This window comes from Peromyscus leucopus, chromosome 14 (assembly GCF_004664715.2).
Source record: "Peromyscus leucopus breed LL Stock chromosome 14, UCI_PerLeu_2.1, whole genome shotgun sequence".
Taxonomy (NCBI): domain Eukaryota; kingdom Metazoa; phylum Chordata; class Mammalia; order Rodentia; family Cricetidae; genus Peromyscus; species Peromyscus leucopus.
In genome coordinates this window covers 53,991,807-54,005,683 of record NC_051075.1, presented here as the reverse complement: position 1 = coordinate 54,005,683, position 13,877 = coordinate 53,991,807, and the positions used below count along the sequence as shown (strand labels likewise).

At 46.3% G+C, this 13,877-nt stretch overlaps 1 protein-coding gene across 15 annotated transcripts in view; it reads right to left on the bottom strand.

Annotated features, from left to right (window-relative positions):
- The window catches only part of Ttll5 (tubulin tyrosine ligase like 5), a 253,130-nt gene that overhangs the window by 10,695 nt on the left and 228,558 nt on the right, over nucleotides 1-13,877 (bottom strand). The gene's annotated exons all lie outside the window — the stretch shown is intronic.

Genomic DNA, 13,877 nt, shown 5'->3' with positions numbered 1-13,877 from the left:
CTTCTTCACTGGCTCTCTCAAGCATCCTGCTGAGGATTACAGTGCACTGCAGGCCCATCTCTAAACTACTCTCGTTCAGCTCCTCTATGTCCACAGACCTGAGAATGACCAGTTTCCTAACTTGTGCGGACGTGAGCTCTCAAAGGGAGAGTTCTGTGCGGTTTGACTGTCTGTCCACTGTCTTATGAAAGCTGTACGCTCCTTTTCACTCTCCACACGTGATACTCTGTATGAGTTTGCCTAAGCTTTTCTAACCTATGGCAGGGCTTCTCCTGTATCTCTCCCTGACCCCGAGCCAGCACGCACTCCTGGCTGAGAATCACCATGTGACACTTGGACTGAGGGGACACAGTATTGTTATCTTCACCCTACCCTGGAAGTGTTCTTCCTGACCCCCACAGAATCTTGTCCTACAAGCCAGAGTTTTGGCTCTTTTCCATTATAATCTTCATTTCACAGAATGGTTCAACAGCCTACAGATTAAGCCATCAGGGTGCCCAAGTAGTTGCTAAACAGAATCTGCCCTCCAAAATCATCTCCCAACTGGCCATCTCTTTAATGCTATTTGTTTTTTAAGAAACACACAGAGAACCAGAGTGATCGGCAGCCTGCAAGATGGCCTGTGGTATTCATGTCCAGTGTGGACGGGACTTAATGGCTCACTTCTAAGACAGACACTATACACTAAGTTACAAAATGATGCCGCCAAGATGAAGTTCTGCGCATCCTGTCACTTCTGCCCAGCGGTTTTCTCACCATCCCACTGATCCTCGAGCACTCTAATAGTTTGTTAGGGCCACCATAACAAAATACACATCTGGACGGATGTAGATAACACAACCTCATCTTTCTCATAGCTCTGGCAGTGCTGGCAGATTTGGCCTCTCTACTCCGTGTCTTCCCAGTCTTTCCTCAGTGAGCCCATGTGCCTCAGGTTTCCCCTCCTAAGGGGTCAGAAGGGATGAGGACCCAGAGTGACAGTTTCACTTTAACCTAATCACATCTTTAAAGGTGTGCCACCAAGCACAGTCACATTCTGAGGGATGCGGGGAGGGGAGAGCCTCCACATCTGAGATTTGGAAAGACACAGTCTGACCAAGCACACAGACACAGACAGACAGCTTTGGGAGAGGAAGCATGGAAGGGCTGGCCAGCAAGCACAAGAGTGTGTGCTTGGCCGGGCGGTGGTGGCGCACGCCTTTAATCCCAGCACTCGGGAGGCAGAGGCAGGTGGATCTCTGTGAGTGCAAGGCCAGCCTGGTCTACAGAGTGAGTTTTGGGACAGGCTCCAAAGCTACCTCAGCCCAAGGTGGCTGGCTGAACCAGGGAGCCCAAGCCACAGGAACTGTGAGGTAATAAAGGCTTGTAGAGCCCTAAGTTTGGGGATAAATTTATTACACAATAACTAATACCTACCAACAAAGAAATTGTGTTAACTGAATATTTATACCAAAAATAGTGTGGTTGGAGAGCTTTTCTGTGAAATGGGGTGAGGCCAAATATCTTTGTTTCAAACTTTGCTACAAATAAAATCAATGTCCATTTTTTAGTGAGGGTTATTGCCCTCTGAGGACTGTTGGAGGTGTTACATGAGTAAGACACAAAAGCAGGAAGCCAGCAGATTGCCTTGTCTTCCCAGCATCCCACCTGACCTCCACAGCAGCCTTATGAAGAAGACATGGCAGCCGTTTTAATTCAGGGGCAAAATCTGTGACACGGGCCAGATATTAAGAATATTTCTAAGTGAAAGTGTTTTCAATGTCCTATGAAAACTCAGTCCAGAAAGGCCGGCCATTCGTGAAGGACAGGACAGCGAATACCTGGCTAGGGAAGGGACGCAACCCAAGTCCAGGGTTTTGTTTTTTTTTTTTTAACTGTCTCATATATTTGCTATTTGCATTCTTCATCCCCAAAATTATGAATAAAAATAATCCGTAAACGTGGGCACACAGATCCCAACAGTCTGGAGCTGATTTGGGAAGATGTGTACCAGCTGTACCTAAATATCGCTCCCCCTATGAAGCAGGGTCTTAATGTGGTGCTGGGGTGGGCCTTGAGCAGGGATCCCCCTGCCTCAGCTTCCTGAGTGCTGGGATGACAGCTGTGTACACATCACTGACTCATTTTTTATTTTTTAGTGAAAAAAGTTATGTTTCTAGGTATTTTGTCTGCATATATGGATGTACACCATTTACATGCCTGCTGTCCTCAGAGGCCAGAATAGGGGTTGGAGGCCCCGGGACTAGAGTTACAGCCAGTTGTGAGCTGGGATGTGGGTGCTGGGAATGGGTCTCTAGTAGAGCAGCCGGGGCTCCCAACCACCATTCCTGTCTTTAACAGTCATTGGACTTAACATTTTCAGATTATGAAAGACAGGCACTCTGCCGTACATCTGGTACATTTTCACAGAAAGCTCTGGGTAAATAAAAAAAAGCACAGCCTTTGAATCTCAGTAAAAACAAGATTACAAAAATGAATGGCATTTATGTTTCCTCTTAGAAGTTCAAGGAGCAGAAAGAAGTGTGGCGCTGGCCTCATTTATCTCACCTTTACTGACTAAGCATCCACTATACACATGACGGTGTGTGTGTGTGTGTGTGTGTGTGTGTGTGTGTGTGTGTGTGTGTGTGATTACCAAACATCACCACTGAAGATGAATGCCATAAACATGTGCCTAATACCATTATTGGCTACCAGGAGAGGGGGATCCTTTCCCATCCTGCCTCACTCACGGAAGCACCTCTGACCTGACTACACGGGTCAGGTACACACAAAAAGATGTGGACGTAGGGAGGGGGATTTGTTGGGGGATTTGTTGGCAAGAAGGGGTTCAGTAGGAGCGGAGTGGGGAGAAGAGAGGGCAAGAGGGAGGAAGGACCGTGAATATGATCAAGATACACTATATATGTATGAAATTGTCAAACCATAAAAAATTGCTATTTTTCAAGGCAAAGGAATCTTTATCAGTTTCTATCCCACCTGCCCCCTGCACTTCCTGGGCAGGTCCTTGGTTCGGCTGCTCCTTAATTCCTTGTTCTATGTTATTTTTTCAGTAGAAATTCAATTTAACACATGCTAATTTAAGGGGAATTGACAATCATTCTTTGCCTTATAAAACTGGCAACTGAATTTTTTCTTATACTTAAACACTGACCTGTAGGTTAGGGACCTTTTGGTCTAGTTATTGTGGTATTTCCCATGTGTGCCAAATTTTGGGCTGAGCCTGTGAGTACTGAGCACTGGCTGCCGACACCATGGGAACTCTGGGGTGGGCATAATTAACACAATTAATAAAGCCACAAACCCCCAAACCCCACGAGAACAATAAACAAATGAAAGGTGGAGGGAAAAGGCAGAAGTCCCAGATCCCGCAACATTTTTTTTTTTTTTTTTGTCTTTTGGGGGGTTTTTTGAATCTCAACAATGTAGCTCTGGCTGGCTTGGAACTCACTCACTGTGTACATCAGGCTGACCTCAAACTCTGAGATCTGCCTGCTTCTGCTTCCTGAGTATTGGGATTAAAGGCGTGGTCACCAGGGCTGGCACTTTTTCGTCTTTCTATCTATAACTCTGTGTCAAATTTTAACACTAGAAGTCACCCTGTCATATAGGATATGTCTTTTTCTTTTTTTTCCTTGAACGAGTTATTGAATGTCAGAAAGTTACTTTAAACTGAATACAGCAAACACATCACACGATGGATTATAGATTTGCAGCATTTTGGAGTGTAACCTCATCTCTCGAAATGTCAAGGTATTATTCATCATTGTGAGGCAAAAGGCTCCAGGTCGCATACATTTGAGACACGCTTGCATTAAGCCTCTGGGAGGACAGGCTCTTCAGAGTCCTTAACACGAGCCTTTCAAAGCACCGGATGGCAGCATTCCTCAGACCAGTCAGAGGTGGAAGCCTGTATATTCTGAATACTTTGGGGAGCATGGCCCTGATTTTACTAGCTGTGAGAGGATGGGTGACCTGCCCAAGCTCACACAAACCGCAAGCTGAGGTGAGAAGCGCTTTGCCCTTCTAAATCGGGCCTTCTTTTCGGCACCCCACACTGCTGGTATGTACCACCTCACATTCTGCTCTAAACCCTCCATGGAGAGCAGAAGCCCACACGGACCCACAGACATTCTCACTTCTAAGCCTCTGAGACTCTCTCTTTCAGTAGCGATGACAAAGATCAATGGGTGATCTCTCTGGGAGCCCTTCAGCTGCTCCTAGGTGGGGGAAGTCAACTCTGGGGTGGGGTGGGGTGAGGGAGGAGCTCCGGAGACTTAAGGATGCTTAAAAGAAAAGTGGATTTATGTGAGGTTAATTCCTGGAACAGATGTGAAACTCAATACTTCACAGCCCATTCCTGCTGTGCTCTCTCAGGGAGCGGGGTTAACCTACTCTTCATCACAGCAGGGCTGTGCTGCTTTCAAAACTCCCATGACCAGGGCACAGGTCCTTTCCTGACACTCCCTCCCCTCCCTACAGGACTAAGGGGAGAGCTGCTTGGAGGAGAGGCCGCCTGCCCTTTCCTCTGCCTGACAACCTCAGAGGCAGGGACATGTGGCAGGCTCCAGACCTCCTTCACCCAGGGACACAGCTGCGCTCCCGCCCTGGGCCAGGAGGAAGCAGTTGCTTGTAAAAGTGATTTAGAATCTTGATAACGCATCAATCTGTGGATAGGGAGAAATTAGAATTAGTTTAATTCCAAGGGCTCTCAGGGAGAGGTCTGTACACAGAAAACGCCAGGCTACTAATTAATGATTGGGGATTTTGTTTGTGGAAGACAGATGAATTAAGTAAGGAAAACTCACATCTTGGTCAGATAATAACACACCACCAGTACAGCAGAAACACACATGTGCACATACACAGGGATATATATTTTCTCCATTCGCCACAGCTGCTTGTGCCTCAGAACGCGTGCGTGTGTCAGAAGGGAGTCTCGTTGCTGTGAACCAAGCTGACTGAAGCTTGTTACTCCTTTGGTTAACATGGAAATGCAGGGCTCCCTAATGACATGAGCAGTAAGGGCAGGATCCCTGGGGCTGTCAGCAGCAGGCCCCCCCTTTTTCAGACCAGGCATGATCATAGAGGGTGAGCCAGGAAGATGTCTAGCGCTCCACAGAAGGAAGAACCACGAGCGGCCTGGCCAGCCCTGGGTCACTCAAAGACCAAGCCACTTGTTCAGCCACACTGTCTTGGTGATCAGGTGGCAGGGCTGAGCTGCAGGAGGGGTGGCTGGGAGCGGCGCGGGAGGGATGATCAAGGGTAGGGAAACAAGCAGGGCCGGCCAGCCCCATTCTCAGCTGCTCCCTCACGGATTTGGAGCATGAGTGAAGCTTAGGGCCCCGGAACGATAGTCAAGGTCCCCTGAGCTCTGGTGGACTAAAGCCAGAGAAGTCCCGTGGAGCCTGACACCTTTCCAAACAGGGACACACAAGTGAGGCCAGGCCTGGCGACAGCTGCCACCCTCCCAACGCAGTGGCTTGTCTGGCAACATGGGCCCCAAGTCTTTCCTCTCAAGATCTTAGAGTACACCTCAAACAAAATGGGCAAGTACCGTTGGATAAACCAATAGTATGTTTCATGAGCAGGACACACTAAACAAGCATTTTCAAATAAACCTTTAAATCTCTCTTAGAAATTGTTTTCTTAAACATACATTTTGTTACTTTTAATTATGCATAAGTGTGTGCACATAGGCGCTGGTATCTAAGTTGGCCAGAGACATCAGATTCCCTGATGGGAGCTGTGAGCAGTTGACGTGGGTGTTGGGAACTGCACTCTGGTCCTCTGGAAGAGCAGTACATGCTCTTAACCTCTAAGCCATAGCTCCAGGTCTAAATAAGCTTTTGTTATATATATATAGAGAGTGTGTGTGTGTGTGTGTGTGTGTGTGTGTGTGGTGGGGGTGGGGGAGAAAGGTAAAAAAATTATTGCTGACACTGAAGGCCTTTTGTTTTGTTTTGAAATAAGGGTATCGCTCTGTAGATCAGGCTGGCCTAGAATTTACTATGTATGTAGTCCAGGCTGGTCTCAAACTCATGGTAATCCTCCTGTCTTATATTGCTAACTGCTAAGGTGAGTCATACAACACCCAGCTTGTTCTATTCTTCATCTAAAATATTAAATTTTTAGTATTTAATCTTTTTTGCTTTTTTTTTTTTTTTTTTTTTTTTTTTTTTTTGAGACAGGGCCTCCATCAGGTTGCCCAAGATGACCTTGAACTTGGACTATATAGCGGAGGATGACTTTGAATTCCTGGTTTCCCTGCTGGGGTTACAGGTATATGCTTGCTGCCTCTGGCTGTATTTCACATGTGAATAAAACCTACCCCACGGAGAGCATATAATTCAACAGTGACTATTACACAGAGTGGTGTGATTGCAACAGGAAAACCGGATTTTAGGAAGTTTTCCTTATTCTAGGAATTCACCCCCAGCCTCCCTCCCTGACCAGCCCAGGGAACCACCCGTCTCCTTTTCGACTCCGGGATCATCTCTTCTGTATTACTTTGTTTGTCTGAGTTAAGGTCCAGGTAGCCCAGGCTGTCCTCAGACTCAGGATCCCCTTGCTTTAGCCCTTCAGTGCTGGGATGGCAGGCATGTGTCACCCACTCAGTCTGTACCTTTTACATCAACAGAGTTGTGACATGTGGTGCTTTGTGACTGGCCGTACTCCACGTTTCAAGGCCTGCCTGGATTGCAGTGAGTATCGGGGGCTTGTTCTTTTTTTATAGCTGTGTGTATACTACATTTTATCTTTTACAAACTGGCAGACATCAGGTTGCCTCCACATGTTGGCTCCTATGAGTAACGCTACCACACACCCTTGCAATCAAAGACACTGTCACTTATGGGTGACTGGGTTAATTGGTAACTGCATATTGGTGACTCCGAGGGACTGCCAACTTTTTCCAAAGCAGCAACACCATTTTTACCGTCTCACCAGCAGTGTGTAGAGATTCCAATTTCTCTCCATCTTAACCCACACTTGTTATTACCTCTGGTTACGGTCACCCTCCTGGGTGTGAAGTGGTTTTGATCTGCATTTTCCTAACGACACATCTTTTCTAGGTGGTCACTGGTCATCTGCACATGTTCTCTAAAGGGATGTCTTTAAAATCCCTTGTTTGCTTCTAAAATTGCATGTCCTTTCAGTGTTGAATTGTAAGAATTGTGAATATATTCTGGACAAAGTCTTTGCCAATCCATATAATTGTTTTCTCCTGCTCTGAGACTTTCTGTGTGTGTGCTCGGGGGTGGTACATACACGTATGCATGCATGCAGGCTCATGGTCCATGTGTGCACAGAGGCAGAAGAGGACATGAGCTGTGCTGCTCTACCGCTCTCCACCTTGTGCCCTTGAGACAGGGCCTCCCGCTGAACCTGGAGCTAGAGTGGTGTGCGGCGAGCCCCAGTGGTCTTCCTGTCTGGCTATTCCCCTCCCTGGTGCTGCACTGGAACCCAGGTCCTTGTGCCTGTCAGCAAATGCTGCTAGGAACGGAGCCTTCTCCCCAGCCTCCCCTTATGTGGCCTGTACTTTCCTGGATGGTATCTTTTTTTATGGGGTCCACTCTAACTGCATTGGGTCACGTGCTTTATGTGGCTGTATTAGAGAAACTGCTACTTTGTCAAAGCCATAAAAACACTCCTATATACTCTAGGACTTTTAGCTTTAATTCTTGTATTCTGTCAGCTTGGGGTTAATTTCTGTGGACAGCACGAACTAGGATCCAACCTTATTCTGCAAGTGGACAGTCCATTGTCCTGGGGCCATTTGTGGAGACTATTCTCTCTCCACTGGACAGTCCTGGTAGTCTGGCCGACAATCAGAAACATCATGTAGGGGCTCATTTCTGAACATTAATTCTAGTCTATTAATTTATCCTGTGTCATCCTATGATTGTGTGGCTTTTGTATTTGTTACTTTTAAATCCTGTTTAAAATTCCAATGTAGTACTCTTGGGTAACTTCTGTTCTGGGTTATCACTAGTTATGAAGCCCACTACTACCCTTTTCGGAGAATCTCAGGGAAGACCCGAGCACAAGCAAGCTTTTTTTTCAAACCTCTTTCAGTTCGTACAGCAGCCATGCTGTGAGCAGACCTGAGGAAACTTGTGAACAGAATGTCTAACTAAGGTGGCAAGCTGAAGTTCATGATGCAGGTCTGAGTAGAGCAATGCTGTAACCACACACTCAAGAGCAAGGCACACCACTACGGGAACGGAGGGGCACAACACCGTAATAATGCACCAAGAATGGTGTTATTTCAACCAACAAACACCTACAGTTGGGCTTTTCTCTCTATGGCTCATTTCCCTTCTAACTCTGTCAGGAAGATGGAGACTCTCAAGTATGCCTGAAACCTCCAGGTAACAGGGACCCAAATCCCATGTGCTGGCCAGGATGATGGCAAAGAAGGGTCACGAAATGTGTCTGTCTTTGTGGCAGTCACAAAGCCGGTGACAGAGAGGTGATGAACTCTGTCCCAGGGAGACTTTGGAGGCGTCAGGTGTGTGCCAGCATCCATTCTCTTGTTCTTTCTCAGGAAAAGACTTGGACTTGTGGAGGGAGGGGTTGGGCCAGCTAAATGACTGTTCTCTGGTCTTTGTGGCCAGGAAGATGGAGATGGCAAGAGGACCAGATGGCTGTACTCCTGAGGAAGCTTCCTACGGGCGGGCAGGCTGAGATGGCATCTGTCTTCTGCCCTAGTCTCCTCCTTCCCAGGAACAGGGATACAGTGTCAGTGAAATTGGTAGCACCTCTGAGCAAAACTCTGAAAGACATCATCTTAGAGCTAGCTGCTGCCTGCGATGCCCAGGAGGAGCCAGTGACTCTGCACTTCTGTCTCTGGCTTCGGAACACGGGAGAAAAAGAACAATGCCGCCTTGACTGCCTGCGTTTCTGTCCCCTCAGGTAATAAATACTCTGTAGTGACCACACAGTGACTGTGCCTTTTCCTTCCTCTGTCCCCCATTCCACTGCAGAGGGGCAGGCTCCTGGCTTCAGCTAAGGCCCTGCTGAGTTCCCTCTGCCAATCAAAACTGCTGTTCCTTCACAGGAGGTTAAGGTGTGGGGGCACACAGCCAACCTGCTCAGGATCATGGATGTAGAAAAGCCTTCTCTTCTAAGACTTTTAAAGTCAGGCTCCATCCAAACAAGGGGCGGTTAAAAGGCTGGATTAGAGATGCCTCAACAGTTAGGAGCACTGGCTGCTCATGCAGAGGATCGGAGTTCAATTTCCAGCACCTACACAGTGGCTCACAACCATCCACAACTCCAGTTCCAGGGCATCCAATGCCTCCCTGCGAACCCCCTGTTTTTTTTGAGGCAGGGCTTCTCTGTGTAGCCTTGGCTGTCCTAGAACTAGCTCTGTAGACCAGGCTGGTCTCAAACTTACAGAGATTCACCTGCCTCTGCTTCCCAAGTGCTGAGATTAAAGGCATACACCACTATCACCTCCTGGCTCAGTGCCTTCTTCTGATGCCTGTGGCAAAATAATCACTCATGTCATTTTTTTTTTTTTAAAGCCAGATTACAGCAAGAGGGCTTGACCCATATATGTTTGCACACTGCCAGGGATCCTGGGGTGAGCCTTTTGGATGTAAGCTAGATTCTGCAGGGAGACCCAGGCTACACTGACCAGCAGCTCCACTAGGAAAGGAAGTTGATAAAACTAAGCCACTTTAGGGGACCAGTGCTCAGATGGCAGGATCTGGATTAGAGCTGACTGGGTCTGAATTTCAGGGCCACCAATGTCTACGTGGCTCGGGCAAGCTACCTAACTTCCTTTGTTTCCCTATGTTTTTCTCAGATACAAAAGTGAGATAGTAATCACATCCATTTCTGCAGTATTGGGAACATTACATACAGTCCGTACTCACTTTGAAAATTTTAACAGATTATATAAAACATACATGTTATTATGTATGACATTATTATGTAACATATGAAATGTTATTATGTTGACAATCCAAATCATACTTCAGCCTCACAAAGCGCACTGTTATGTAAACATCCCAACTTCATTTTGTGAAACTTAACCTGTGTCCATTAAGCACTAACTCTCCACTTTCTTCTCTAGTCCTTGGTGGCCACCATGCTACGCTGGTTTAGGTAATGGCAGCCCGGTTGATGGGTGTGACGGAGTCCTGTGGGTTTGACTTGTACCCTGTGATAAGTGAGGAGGAGGAGTATTTCACCTAGGGTACTGGCCATTTGTATTCTCTCCTTTGGAGAAACGTTCTTTGCCCATTTTTAAACGGGGTGAATCTCCTAGCTGTTCAGGTAATCTTTCAACCTACACATCATGCCTGAAGATGAATTTTTTATGTTTATCATATTGAGGAGGAAACTAAGACTCCAAGAAGTTAACTGATGTACCAAGTTGCCAACTGGGAAGTAACAGAGTCCTACTGGCTTAACCAGAATCATACCATTTCCATCTAACATTCTTAATTCTTTTGTTTGTTTTTGTTTTTTGAGACAGGGTTTCTCTGTGTATCCCTGGCTGTCCTGGAACTCACTCTGTAAACCAGGCTGGCTTTGAACTCACAGAGATCCACCTGCCTCTGCCTCCCAAGTGCTGGGATCAAAGGTGTGTACCACCACCACTTAAGAACTTAGACACGGTTATTAATAGTGATAGTCATAGCGCCATACAGGACTGAATTTAAGTAAATGTGGAAAAGGTAAAGGCCAAGAGAACTTTGGTTCTGTTCCGAGACCACTACAAACACAGGAATATAAAGTGCACTGCTCTAGAACAATAGTTTTCAACCTGTGGGTTGCCACCCCTTTGACAAACCTCTGTCTCCAAAAATATTTACATTATGATTCATAACAGTAGCAAAATTAGTTATGAAGTAGCAAGGAAAACAAATTTTATGGCTGGGGGTCACCACCACATGAGGAGCTGTACTAAAGGACGGCAGCATTAGGAAGGTTGAGAACTAATGGTCGAGAACCTTGCCAATACATTTCACACGATGTTGATGCTAGCCACAGCTCTGAGAGGAGAGCGCTGCCCCCAGCGTATACAGTATACAGTTTGAGAGACACCCGAGGAATTCACGGAAAGTTCAAAATTAAAAAACAAAAACACCTCATCTTAGTGATGAAACTTGAAAGGGCTCAAGGGGTGTAGGAAAGAAAAACAATTCAAAGGATAATGCATCTCAAACAGACTGAGATGTGACTTGGCTCCTGACAGGGAGGTCCCTGGTGTGTGTGGCCTGCAGAGGAAGGGTCTCATGAGGAGACAGTGCTGGCACAGGCAGGTTCATGGTGGGGTCTGGAATACAAGTCAGAGGTCATTATCTAGAGCAGCGAAGTGATCAATGGTTATTTTATAGGAAATAGTTTCATAGTGTTACAAGAGATGGGGCATCTAATCCTGACGTCTGTTTAATAATACAACATGTTGTTTATGAATTTTCTATTAGATTTTGTCTCTTGAGATTTTTCATTTTACTTCAAGCCAGAAAAATAGAATTACTTTCCAAAAGCAAATTTATGTATGTAAGTATGTAGTATTTATTTTAGATCTCATATATCAAGGCATTGGAGCATTCTGGGTATTGCCAGAGATTCAAGGAACACGAGTCTAATTCTACCTTCAGTTATGGACTTACTGAAAAGACAATCCGCCCAAGAACCAAGCAGTGGTAAGAGAGGACAAAATCTATAGACCTGTTCAAGCTGATGATATAAACTGTTACGTCTTGAGGGGCTGGAAACCGACAAGATAAATGCGAATTCAGAGTCTGGCTTCCTGGAGGAAGAAAATTATAACCGGGTTCCTCGGGGTGGGGGAGGGTTTGCAAACATACACAAGCATACAAATATTAGCAAAATCAACTAAGGGAGAGATGTGACATTCTCCCATTCATGTCCTCAGCAGAGTTTCTTAAACTCCCGCTGTGTTCTGGACACTATGCTGGGGCTCCAGACTGGACCTGATTTCCTCCTGCTGGAGACTAGAAAAGCAGTCAAATAATCCATGAAATCTGAGTGTGCACATGGCAATCAGAGCCCTGCTGGAGGCGAGTCAGCTCGGGGTGGGAACAGGACAGGGCTGGGCACAAACCAGACAGGGAGAGAGACTGAGGCAAAAGGAGGACACAGTATCAAAATAGCAGAAACTGTGACTTTGGGACCGGAGACCACAAAGGCCACATTCCGTGGAGAGAGTACTTCTGTCCCCTGCTTCCCAACCACGTGGGGGCAGGAAGAGGAGAGACCAGGTGTCTGAGCCCCTGCCTAAGTGCACGACTAGTCCAAAGAGAAGCTATATTTAGGATGTCTAAGACACGTGCAATCCGCGCAGTCCTCCAGACAGTCATTACCCCACCCCTGGATTATGGGACTGCAAAGATTCACTACTGGCCTTGTCCTGTCACGGTGCCATCGTTACTGACGTGCACCGTAAGGTTTTTCTCCTGCACGTACGTCGTGTCAGGAAGTTGCCCTGTGAAACACATTTCTGGGCTAGCTGGCTGAGAGTCCTATTACTTCATTCAGTGAACTCTGCATAAAGCGTGCCAAATAACCATGGAGTAAGAACAGGAAAAAATAGGAGAAGCTTGGTCCCCTCACAGGGTTTTTATTTTTATTTTTTATACTGCTGGGGAGTCAAACCCAGGGCCTCATGTATGATAGGCAAATACTCTACTACCGAGCACCCCCTTTCAGGGAATGAAAACTCCAACTTATATCACATTTCCTTTTTGTTCTGGCTAACACGACACTCAGGACCAAGTTTTACATCAACTATAGCTTATTTGACCTCCGATTTAAAATTCTTAAAAACTGAGTTTCCCTTCATATTTCACGCCTTCGTTTTATTAATCTTTTGCATTGTATTTTGAGACTTTATGCGAGCGATGGAGTTTATGTTGTACCTGCTGAGTTATGATCTCACCAGAAACAAGCTGTCAACATGTATGTGGCAACTCCGACTCCTGTATGTACGCTACACTAGCACAGGCTGGCATATGACTGGGAGGCAGCAGCCCCAGTGGGCATCTGCTGATGAATGAATGAATGGGAATGAATGAAGGGTTCTGATCGTGTCTCTGAAGCACGGATGCAAAAACGGTGCACAGTGTCAGGTGGAGCCATGAGTCCCTCAGTGCTGTTATCCTGGAAACTGTACTGGGTATGACCATCGATAGCTTTTAATCAGATATTATAATTCAGAATGTTCAGAAAGCTGTTCTTGGAAATAAGACTCTCCTCAACCTTTACTTAGTACATGCTTACCCTTCTTACCGCTGTCTACATGTGCACATGCTCACCCTTCTTACCGCTGTCTACATGTGCACATATTCACCCTTCTTACCGCTGTCTACATGTGCACATGTTCACCCTTCTTACCTGTCTACATGTGCACAGCTCACCCTTCTTACCGCTGTCTACGTGTGCACATATTTACCCTTCTTACCACTGTCTACATGTGCACATGTTCACCCTTCTTACCGCTGTCTACATGTGCACATGTTCACCCTTCTTACCACTGTCTACATGTGCACATGTTCACCCTTCTTACCGCTGTCTACATGTGCACATGTTCACCCTTCTTACCGCTGTCTACATGTGCACATATTCACCCTTCTTACCGCTGTCTACATGTGCACATATTCACCCTTCTTACCACTGTCTACATGTGCACATGTTCACCCTTCTTACCACTGTCTACATGTGCACATGCTCACCCTTCTTACCGCTGTCTACATGTGCACATATTCACCCTTCTTACCACTGTCTACATGTGCACATATTCACCCTTCTTACCTGTCTACATGTGCACATGCTCACCCTTCTTATCTGTCTACATGTGCACATATTCACCCTTCTTACCACTGTCTACATGTGCA